The sequence below is a fragment of the Paramormyrops kingsleyae genome, chromosome 18 (assembly GCF_048594095.1).
Source record: "Paramormyrops kingsleyae isolate MSU_618 chromosome 18, PKINGS_0.4, whole genome shotgun sequence".
Lineage (NCBI taxonomy): Eukaryota > Metazoa > Chordata > Actinopteri > Osteoglossiformes > Mormyridae > Paramormyrops > Paramormyrops kingsleyae.
Window position 1 is genome coordinate 26,043,088 of NC_132814.1, and position 10,877 is coordinate 26,053,964.

The window sequence follows — 10,877 nt, forward strand, 5'->3', positions numbered from 1 at the left end:
CAAAAACTGAATTTGTAATCCTTTCTACTGTGGCTCATTTCCAGAACAAATAGACTAAATGCTATAATCTTTGACCCCCTAGACAAAGACTTCTGCCTGATTACCCTGGATCTTCCAAGCACTCAATTAGTAAGCGATTATAATGGTCTCACGCTAACAAGGCCCATCTGCAGAGCAGCATGAGGACAGATGGCCTTGGTGCAGCTAGGGGAGACAAACACAGCTCAGCTCTGATCTAAGATGGGAGAAACAGCACTGCAGACAGATTATAATTTAATATAATATTCACTCTTTGGCTTAATCTTTGACATCACCAAGATGATAAAAGCAGTTTGCTGGTCTGGTGCATTCTGGAGTGTGTTAACACGATGTCAAGGAAGAAAGACATCAGACATCAATAATCTTAGAGAAGCAATCATCGCTGCATCAATCTGAGAATGCTTATAAAGTCATTTGCAAACAATTTGAATCCTTCATTCTATAGTGAGAAAGATTATTCACAAGTAGAAAACATTCAAAACAGATTCCGATGTTCCCATGATTGGACGTCCCAGCAAATTCACTCCCAGGTCAACCCTGCAATGCTCAGAGAAATTGCAAAAAACCCTCAGACTGTGAACAAATATGGCTTGTGTGATGCTCTGACAGAATTGATGAGGCAGACCCCGAAATGCAGTGGCCAGAAGGATTATTGAAGACACCAAGGGCAAACAAAGTGGTAAGGGCAATCCGAAAGAGTCGTCGAGGGGCAGGCAGAAGTCGTTCACTGGGGAGATCAATCCTACACGATGACGGGAGACAGGACGATGACAGGATCAGGGAGACAGGATCGACGGGGCAGCACGGCAGGGCAGGACACAGCAGGCAGGATGAGTAGGGAAGACAAAAGACAAAATAACTGCTCAGTGCGGCTCATCGAAATGGCAACAATACTTCGCACCGGATCTCCGGTGTTTCCGCCTTAAAAAGGGGCACGATTAGTTAATTGCTGCCGGTGGTTGGTCCTGCTCATGTGGGCGTGACAGCTTGTTTGGAAGGGATGCTAGGAGAAAGCATCTTCTCTCTAACAAAAACATGGCAGCAAGGCTTAGGTTTGCAACGTGGCATCTGACAAGACTTCTGGAACAATGTGCTTTGGACAGATGAGACCAAAGCGGAGATGTTTGGACATAACACACAGTGCGATATTTAGCGAAAACCAAACAGAATCTCAGCACAAACATCTCATACTAACTGTCAAGCATGGTGGTGGAGGGGTGATGATTTGGGTTTATATTGTTGCAATAAGACCTAGGCAACCTAGTCATTGTGTCAACTATGAACTCCTCTGTATACCAAAGTATTGTAGAGTCATATGTGAGGCTATCTGTCTGAAGCTTGGCCAAAATTCGGTCATGTAACAGTAAAGTTATCCCAAGAAGACCAAATCTACAACAGAATGGCTGAAAAAGAAAAGAATCAAGATCACAAACCCAGCATTGTTGTAAAGATGAGTGGGCCAAAATTCCTCCATAATGATGCGTGGAGACTGAAAAAGTTATACAGAAAATGATTACTTCAAGTTATTGCTGCTGAAGGTTCTACAAGCTATTGAATCATAGGTTGTACTTAGTTTTTCCACACATGGCTTCTCCATTTTGGCTTAATTTTTTCTTAAATAAATGTTTAGCTTCTTACGAAGACTCAAAAGATGAATCTTACGAAAGATATTTCTTTTCCCATGTCTGTTTCCAGAACAATCTCTTAAGAGATTGCTTAAGGGAGAGCTTCTTAAGTGCGACCTTAACAGGCGAAGGAACAGTGGATTGGTTAACACTGATGGCTCAGGGAATTGATTTTTCCCTCCATGCAGCATCTGCTTAACAGCCGCATGAGAGAAAGTCATGTTCTTTATAAATATAATACTGTAGGAATGCTTCAAAATAAAATACAAAATTAACTAATTGAATCACCTAATGGTAGATATGATTTTCACCGATTGAGTGCACAAGCCCAACTCCTCGCAGTGTAGTGTCAACATTTTATTTTTATTTGTTCGATAAAACACCTGCATGCACCAATATGTGTATTTATTGGGAGAATACAGCAAATACGGGACAGACTGGCAGCAACAATGAAGAGACGTCAATGACAGGACTGGGGAAACATACTCGAACATAGACTGAAACACACAGGACTTAATGGGAATAACAAGAAACAGCTGATAACAAGGTTAATGAGGGGGCGTGGCACACAGGAGGATTGGGTGAGCAGGGCGTGACAGAACCCCCCCCCCCCCCCAAAAGTAGGGAGCGAAGGGACCTGATCGGGGACACAAGACCTGGAAAACAAGAGCAAAACATCAACAGGGCACCGGGAACAGAATGGACACACAGAACAGGCACAAAGGCAGTAACCAGGACAATAGCTGACAAATGACAGGGAAAGCAGACAGGCACAGGGGCACCAAAAAAGGAGATACAGGGAAAAAACCATCTGGAGGAACAAAGGGACCAGGGGTGAACACAGGAGAGACAGAGCGACGAAAAGCAGACATAGGGGCCACAAAACCAGGAGGCAGGAAGGCAAAGGACAGGGGGAAATAGGGAGTCTGAGGGAACCCCAGCAGGCGAGAGGCGGAAGCCGCAGGGGCAACAGGCGACTGCGAGGTCAGAGCCGCAGGGACCCTCAGCGAGTGCGAGGTACACGCAGGAGGGGACCTCGTAGGGGGCGAGGAGGCAGATGGAGGAAGCTGAAGGGGGCACCGGAGGAGGCGAAGAGGAAGGTGAAGGGGACCCACAGGCGACTGACGAGTCAAAGTGGGGGAACCCGCAGGTGACTGATGAGGCGTCGGAGATGGGGCCGAAGGTGGCCAACGGACAGGAGCCGGAGGTCACGCAGGTGCCCCTCGAGCCACTGCCAAAGAGGCAAACCAGGGGGCAGGGTGGGCAGGAACCGACCCCGGCACAGGGGGAGACAGAGAGGCGGGACCTGGCCAGGATATGTCCTGCTGTGGTGGCAGAGGAGTCACTTCCCCGGAGGGGTCCATTGGGACCATCAGGGAAATCCCTGAGGGGTCCCATTTGAGCTTCTCCTCCCCCAAGGGGGAAGGAGTGGTGGTCAGGCAGTCCAGGACCTCCTCGGGGACAGGGACCAGGTGTGCAGGAGCAGGGTCAGGAACTGGGGGGACTGGAACCAGAGGGACAGGATCAGGAACCTCAGGGGACTGAGCAGGCACCTCAGGGGGTGGAGCAGGAACCTCAGGCACAGCAGAAACCATGGGGGGCAGAGCATTGACTGCCGGCGCAGGAACCGCAGGGGGCAGAGCCAGGGTTTGTACCACCATGGCAGTCACTGCCATCTTTGGGATGCTAGGACCCGCGGGATGGTATCCTCCATCGACCTGGCCCCTTTAAATGCCAGGGGCGTCCCCAGCAAGGGGTAAGCGGTTGGCCCAGGCAGCGAAACGGCAGGCAGCTGCTGTGAAGTGGCGGTGGTGACTTTGTGCATGAACACTGCCGGGTTCAGAATCGGGAGGGGCTCCTCCCGATATCCGGTAGGGAAGAAGCAGAGATTGAGACAGCCCCAGGAAGATCGCTGGCTCATCCTCCGGTCTCCGATCTCTCCACTTCTTCTTCCTCTGGCTAATTTTGTTGGCGGAGATCGTGGTGTTTCGGGGAGGTCTGATGGTGGATCGGCAAACAGCCCACTGTTGAGAGCTACCAGCTGGGTCCTTACCTCTGCCACCCTCGGTAACAGCTGCCGGAGATTGTCTCGCACATCTCCTGCGACATGCGCGTCTTTGTCCAGGGACCCCTTTAGGATGTCCCGGCTCCAGCTGTGCTAGCCAGTACATCACCTCGTCAACCAGGCCGAAGTAGCAATCCTCGGTCGGGGGGGTGACTTCTGTTTGAGTCATGTCATTCTGTCATGATCGCGTCCGGGGAAGCAGGAGCAGAGAGACGGAGAATCATGAACTCGGGGTTAATTGGGAGAATACAGCAAATACGGGACAGACTGGCAGCAATGACAAAGAGACGTCAATGACAGGACTGGGCAAACATACTCGAACGCAGACTGAAATACACAGGACTTAATGGAAATAACATGAAACAGCTGGTAACAATCGGGATTTCACACTAGGTTAATGAAGGGGCGTGGCACACGGGAGGATCAGGCGAGCAGGGCGTGACAGTGTGTGCACTCCAGGGGTGTCAGAAATAGGGCAAAAACGTCCACCCCAATATCAGCAGAACCCCCCCCCCCTTCCTTCCCAATTATTAAATACATACATAATCAACAGTGCATTGCTTATGTTTCATTATGAATCCATGCGTTACTGAGACCAATTTTCTGTGCATTCAGAGCGCAAGGATGAAACTATCAGACAAAATCATTGTATCATATGGATCAGTTATTCATTAGTTAAGTGATGTTTGGTTATGAAACTGTGCTCTTAACTATGTTAACCTTATTTTAAATGAGCAGTATGAGCTGACAACAGCGATAACAGACAGCTAAGAGGCGCTCAGACCAACCTTTCGAAAGAATATCTTACGGAAGATATACTTAACTAAGAATGTTTCGGGAAATGCGTCAGAGCATTAAGAGACAACTTAAGGAACTTACGAATGACGTAGCATTAAGAAGCTTTCAGGAAAACGCATAATTGTTTAAATTATGTCCTGATACATAAAACCATATAACTCAAAGAGGACGTACTTTCTTTTTCACATGACTATATGTAACATATTATATATTATGTTGTGAAATAGAGATTATACACAAAAAGCTCCAACTGATTTCAACTGGTTTATAAAACATACAGTATAAGAATAATCTTCAGTTCAGTTCTGATTATTTGTCACCCTTGTTGTGATTTCAATGCCCAGAATTGATTACGTATGTGAGTTTTTGTGCACATCATCATTCACAAAGTTACAGTGAAGTTGGAGTGAAAGTGCATTAATGCAATTATAAGCACAATGTAAATCACTCTGTGTGTGAGTGCGGTGAAAGGGGAGTTCTGCCGCGGGAGCTGCTTAGACCAGGGAAGGTTGCATCAGACGGGCCTCTACCATGGTAACCGAAGCCCTGAAAATTACTCTAGGGAGTGTAAAGCAGGAGACAAACAAGAAGGAGCCACTAAACTCCAGGGCCCTCATGCTGACAGTGACACGGTCTGCAGTCTGGGATCTGGGATGCCTGGGGCCAGACGATCCCTGCAGGCAGCACCTTACCTTCCACCAGGCCGCTCACCTAAACCTCCTGTAGAACATTGCAGGCAGAAATTACCGTTTTTCACATCTCATATTTAATTTAAAAGATAATAAGTGACATATGTTGTGAACGATAAAATGTCTATACATCTAATACCTTGGATACAGTGACACAAATAAATACATAAACATGAAAAATAGCAATAAAGCCACTCAAAATATTTACTTACAGTAGAAATCCTCAAATAGATTTCTTAATTTCAGTGAGACGGCAATGTAGAGTGAAAGGTACATAAAACAAGTTTAAGAAAAGCACAGGTTACTAGAAAAATACTAATATATAAAAATACTAATAATAATACACACACACATGCACATTTACACATACACACATTTACTTTTTCACATGATGTGATACTACTTTAAACAAATAAAACCATTTTAAGAAAAATAATGTTCTTTATATTGCAAAGGAACATGATGTGGGAGTTAACTGGTATGATATTCTACTGTCAGTTGCAGTATGGATACTTTGTGCTTGATCAGATGACACTGGTTTTTTTTTCTCCTTTCACTGTAAATTGTGTTGTCATTCCAAAGCCATATAAAACATTTCAGCCTTTCAGCTTCAGTACAGTAGATACCATATGCTGATCCCTATAAACAATATCATGGTATCACACTTAAGTGTTCACCCCCATCACCAACAATAGCATTTTCAAATACAAAATATCTGTAAAAAATAGTTTATTGTATTTTTTCTACCATATGTTTATCACATCCAGTCCACAATCGAGTCAACTGGCACAGGCACCATGGTTCTCTATAGCCACGCCCACATCCAGAAGGTTCCAATCTGTAGTCAGCTACACCTGTAGTCAGTCAGTTCATTTGGTCAGTACTTTTTTACTTAGTTGTCTGATATCCTTAATCAGTTTTCAGGTTAAGACTTGTGGGCTGACTCTAGTTTTGGATCTCTTACTGATTTCCTGGACCTGTGATTTAGATTTGATTGCCTTTCTTTGGGTTTAGCTTGATGTCTTGGTTCGTATTTCCTGAACATCCAGCCTTGTTTAGTTCTATTACTTCACCTTCGATGATAAACCAATGCGGTTTGGCACTTGAGTCTTGTCTGCCTGCCTCAGCTGTGTACCTCATCATCACTATCCCCAGTTCTATCTCTACTGAATAGTTGGAGGCTCACTTGTGAAAGCATTAAGAAAACCTTTCGCCTGTGTCACGGTTCCTTGTTGATTAAGTTGAGCTTATTTTAATTCTTCTATAGTGTCATGATGAGATTTTGCTGTTTGCACTTACATTCAGGGATAAACTTATTTCGGCAAATTAAAGTAATCATGGAACGGTGTTTATTAGTGCTTGTTTTCAGAAAGTTCAGGCTGCCACACAGCGAGTCACTGAGCAGCACTGCTGCGTCATCCCGCTGGGGCTCAGGGTTTGCAGCCTGCATATTCCCGCTAAGTCACGTGTCTTTCTCCTGGGTATCTAGGTTTCCTCCTGCTGTTCAATCACATGCAGTGAGGCTACGTGGCAAGCAGGGCTTGCAGTATGGTTTGACCATTTAATAATCTTCTGTTGTCCTTTTAATATATTGTCGCTGTGTAAAGCGAGATAATTGTATTTAAAAGTCTGTTTCAAATAAGTAAAAATGAAAAAAGGAGCTAAATCATTTCTCTATGCATTTCTTCCAATGGCCAGTAGATGGCGAATTATTGCAAGAAAACCTACATAAGTGGAAATTGTGGTGAAAGGAACACTTTGAGGAACTATGCCAGGGTGATAAAGAGGAGGCTCTGCACATTGCTTGAACCTAACATACAGATCAATCAGTCAATCAAATTTTATTTATAGAGCACATTTAAAAACAACAATGTTGACCAAAGTGCTTTACATTTCAATGAAGTCATGGAACATAGAATTATAAAACACATAGATAAAAAATAATAATAAACTACAATAAATATGGACCACCAGAATGGAACAACGCAGACTGCAGCCTAGTCATGGAACAGTAGGCAAATTATTTTACTTCATGAAATTGTGTGAGATTTTGTTGAAGTATGCAATCCAAGTCTCCTTTGTGGACTTGGAAATGACTTCTACAGTATGGCTCATGCTGGGGCATCTGCTACAGGATGGACTAATGCAGCTACTATTGAATGCAACTTCATCCTTGTATTAAGAGTTGAGTTCTAATGTGAGGCTATAGTACACTCTTGAAGATGAATGAATTGCTGCTTTCGAGTGAGGGAGGGAAGTGCCCTTAGTGAAGAAGCACCTTATCTAGACTAGATAATGTGACAATACGCCTATAAACCAGTGGCTGTTTGCAAGGAGTACAAGTGGCATCTCGTCAGTGGAGAGGAAAATTTGCTTTGCATGCTTTTATGTACAGTGCACACAGAAAGTCTTGGGATGCCTGCTTAATCCAGTAAAAATATTGCACATTTATTGATTTTATAACAAAGGTCATTGTTTTAGTCATTTGTTCACAAAAATATAACATTAGAAATGACTGGTAGTTTTACGTAAAGTATTCATTTCAAGTAGTAATACTGTACATTTAAACCCAAATTATTATTTTAAACAAGTTGTTCTGAGTTGAAAATTTCAAAAATCAGAACTAGACTGACGGTGCCCTACCCCCTTTGATACTGTGTGATACTCTAATTAGGACCCATGGCAAACATTAACTGTTTAAATAGTTCCATTTATTAAAACTGCATAGGTGTAAGTGTGTGGCTCAGTGGGCTAAGCCTGTGTGCCTGTAATCAGAAGGTCGCTGGTTCAAACAGCCTCAGCACGTCTGTGGGTCCTTGAGCAAGGCCCTTAACCCCCAGCTCCCTGGGCGCCGCTACGGGTGGCTGCCCTTCACGGACAGCTTACTCTACAAAGAACAAGTTGAGGGAGGCGTAAAGACAATTTCCCCATGGGAATCAATGAAGTATCAATAATTAATTAGTCAAAGCAGAAATAGAAAGCAGTGATGTAACATCATTATGGACAATTTGACAAAGTCAAGAAAACTTGTAATAGTACATGTGAGATACGACAAAAAATGTTCAGAGCCCAGCTGGTAAGATTAGTTCTGAAGGTAAAAGGGGTCCAAACTGGTACTAGTGAAATATTCCTAATAAAGTGGCGAGTATCAACTGTTACATTTGCAGATGTATCAACCACTACAGATGCAGTGCTTGAAGACACCACTGGTGGTGCTGCACTGGGATGAGTCACTGATGGTGCAATACTCACATTTACCACTAGGGGTGGTACTCATCTTTTTGCTACTTTTTTCCATTGTGGCCTTTAATCCTTCCACCAGTGTGAGGCACTGTTTCTTCTGATCCTTCTTCTGACCTTCAGCAGGATGCAGCCACTCTGGGATGGGCGGCCATGGAAGATGGGGTCCAGGAGGGGCAGGTGGAGGAGGAGGAGGAATAGGTGGAGTCACCCATGTGGTTGCTCCACCCCCCGGGGGTCGCTCAGTGTTTCCTACATTCGGAGCCATTTGCAGCTGATTAGTTAACAAAGCAGCATGAGTTTTGCTCATCTTGGCTCTTCAGTTCACCGACTCCCTCAATAAAGCATCTCTCTTCTCTCCTGACCTCGCATGTGCAGTTTTGGCACTCGCACACGCAGCTTGCTCTTCTGCCAACTCTCTCTCCTTGTCGGACAGCTGTTTGTTCTTTTCACGGACAACATTGGTTAAGAAAGCAACCTGTTCATGCAAACTCTCTGCTCTGCTTTGCTCTGAGCCAGCATTAGTTTTTTCAATGATATCATTCCGATGCCGAATCTGACCCAGCACAGCAAGCGTCCACTGCAACTGTTTTTTTCCCCATCACCGATGCTCTGTGCTTCTCCCAATGCTTATCGCTTATCGCATGTGATCCAAAGACCAAATTCCACCTGAATCTATATTGATATCAAGCTTCTCACAGATGTCAGCGGCGGTTGACTTCAAACACCAAGCTGTTTCCAGATATTCACTGAGATTTTTCATCATATTCTCCGCATCTCGGAGCTCCATTCCTCCCTTCTCAGTAGTTTGCCTTGCAGAAACACCAATTCTACTGCCAAATTTTCTTGATAAGGCCATGTTTGACAGCCACAGATTATGAGCTGTAAACTGTTTTATCCCAAACAGTAAACGGTGAAACCACTGTTTTATTCCTCTGTTTTCTCCCAAACAGTAAACTGGAAAACCGATTTAAAAAATGCTGTTTCTATCACGCTACAGCAATGGTACCTACTGTTTCTCTCCTGTATACAGTAGCAATGGAAAAACTTCTTTATAGTCAATTTATCTTCTTTGAGCTCACAACAAATAAAGATATCTCACAGCTCTCTGATCAGGTGTTTGAGAAAGTTCCATTTATTAAAAGTGCATAGGTGTAAGACACGAGGAAGGTCTTACCTCAGTTGATTTTCACACTTATTGGTTGCCTTCTGTCATCCAGCAGTTTAATCTCTCGGCCTTGTCTATCACAGGTCCTGTTCGTGACACCAACTGATAGACATCTTTGTGAAACCTCAGGCTCTTTTAGAGTCGAATGATGAGGCAGGTTCCTTATGCTTAAGCAGTTTTTAAGACAGAATAAAGACGTTACAGAAAGATGTTCACGCACGGTTCTGCGTCTGTCTGCGTCTGTCTGCCCCCACTGAGGGAAGCGGGCCCTTTATCTATAGGCTTCACACGGACACATTGGGCCGGGCGGTCAGACGGAGTGAGAGAGTGAGAGTGAGCTGTATGACAGGCAAAGAGCATGATGTGAGGAAGCAAGTGGCAAGGACAACGAAATATAAAAAGGAAGAAATATAAAAGTTATAAATGAGTGAACTAAATGGAAATAATTAAATAACTACGAATTACCTAGAGAAATCCATCAAGTCTCACACTGTGAGTATTACAGGTCTCTATTAAAATCTATGCGCATACTACAGTCGACCCTTCTGCATTGTGACTTTCCCCACTGCAGTTTCCACATGTTGCGGGGTCTGCAAAAGAAATTAAATGGGAATATTTGGGAGTTTTGTGAAAACAACAGATGACACGTAAAGGCCAGCAGATGACATAAAAAGTTTACTGACTCATAAACACATGAACTTTATGCACAGTGCTGGTTTGGAGGACCCCAAGCGTGTTTATGGCGGCTTCTCACGCGGGTGATCTTGCAGTGATCTTTGTATCTCACGTTTCTTGTACCTTTTTATTTTCCGCCACATGTACGCTCACTTTGCTCACCAGGGGGACAAAGAATTTGAATGCAGTTTTTCCAGTTCGAGGGGAGCTCGTTCCCTTAACCTCTGCAAGGTGGAAGGGTCAACTATTCTCCCACTTGGGTAATAAAATACTGCTTATGTTAAAATATGTTAACTTTAAAATCAATGCAACATGTTAACACGATAAATTTCCCAGCCCTAATTATAATGTTTCTGTAGTGTGATGCTGCGTGAATGTATACATCCTGTAAATGAAATACACGCATTTGGTTTAATTGTTGTAAACAGTGTTGTATCTGTGTGATGTTTTGCCATGGAGTGCTTGTGTTTGTTAATGTTTAACCCCGAGTGTGAGTGATACGTGAATTGTTGACCCCTTGTCTGTAGCACTGTGTGCTTTTGCTGACAGCAAGCTATCATTAAAGGTGGAGCGTTCTA

General features: G+C 44.0%; 1 long non-coding RNA gene across 1 annotated transcript; it reads right to left on the minus strand.

Annotated features, from left to right (window-relative positions):
* Nucleotides 1-7,264: 7,264 nt before the first annotated feature.
* On the minus strand, nt 7,265-9,855 carry LOC140579662 (uncharacterized). The gene is made up of 3 exons (XR_011983599.1): nt 9,634-9,855; nt 8,469-8,708; nt 7,265-8,103 (listed from the first exon to the last, which is right to left on the minus strand). It is a non-coding gene; the product is annotated as an uncharacterized lncRNA (long non-coding RNA).
* Between the last annotated feature and the right edge of the window lie 1,022 nt (nt 9,856-10,877).